The sequence below is a fragment of the Hevea brasiliensis genome, chromosome 5 (assembly GCF_030052815.1).
Source record: "Hevea brasiliensis isolate MT/VB/25A 57/8 chromosome 5, ASM3005281v1, whole genome shotgun sequence".
Classification (NCBI taxonomy): Eukaryota; Viridiplantae; Streptophyta; class Magnoliopsida; order Malpighiales; family Euphorbiaceae; genus Hevea; species Hevea brasiliensis.
The window spans coordinates 80095155-80096300 of record NC_079497.1 but is presented as its reverse complement, the minus strand read 5'-3'; positions in this window follow the sequence as shown (position 1 = coordinate 80096300).

The following is a 1146-nucleotide window of genomic DNA, read 5'->3' as shown; positions in this document are numbered from 1 at the left end:
TCGCCGAGTGAACCCATCTAACTATAATTTGATCAGACAAGATTAAATCTACTTTTGGACCACTAGACCGGGTATCGTCCCCAGTGGAGTCGCCAAGCTGTCGCAATAGATTTTGTGGTTGCCTGGACGATCACTCACCGAAGTGGGAAAAAGTGAGGAGTCGCCACCTTAGTTTTGAGGGAAACTAAAGAAAACCATTTGAGAAGTTAAATTAAAAATGAAACCACTTCAAAACAGAGATTCTAAGTTCGGGGTCCGTAAACGGGTGGGGAAGGTGTTAGGCACCCCACCTCGTCCCTTAATAAGGGTAAGTAGATTTAATTCTGCGTCCTTTATAAATTAGTTAGGAGGGCTTAGGCGGCAATGTTAATCCTTTTGGTAGAAGGAATATTTGATTTTTCACTAAATTTGGATTACCCAGATACATAAGTAAATGAGACAACCTCAGTGAACAGGTGTGAGAATCGGATAAGAACTCTCCTCCGATCTCTTTTAAGTTATTTATTAAAATTTTGAGGGGAGACCGGATAAGAACCCTCCTCCGATCTCTTTTAGAGTTATTTATTAATGTTTTGAGTTGAGACCGGATAAGAACTCTCCTCCGATCCCTATTTAATGTTTATTAAAATTTTGAAGGGAGACCGGATAAGAACCCTCCTCCGATCTCTTTTAGAGTTATTTATTAATGTTTTGAGTTGAGACCGGATAAGAACTCTCCTCCGATCCCTATTTAATGTTTATTAAAATTTGAAGGGAGACCGGATAAGAACCCTCCTCCGATCTCCTTTAAGAGTTGATTTAAAACTTTTAGGCAAGGATAGGATAAGGACTCTTCCGACCTCTTCTATTTTGACGGGACTCGGACAAAGACTTTTCCGACCTTTAAAAATTTAACCACAGCTACGGGTCCTAAGAACCTAAAACTAAGAATTCTGGCATTCAAAAATGCTGGGGATAAGGTTTCGGATACCACGTGGCTGAGCGGGGATCACTAGACTTGATTCGACCTTTTCATGTAGTCATTTTACCAATATCTATTAACATCCGATCTATTCTGTTATGTTTACTTTGGTTCTATTTCGCTTTATGACATCTTGCCGAATTGCTGTTTACGTCAGCCTAATAGTTTGGCTATCTTCCTGACGT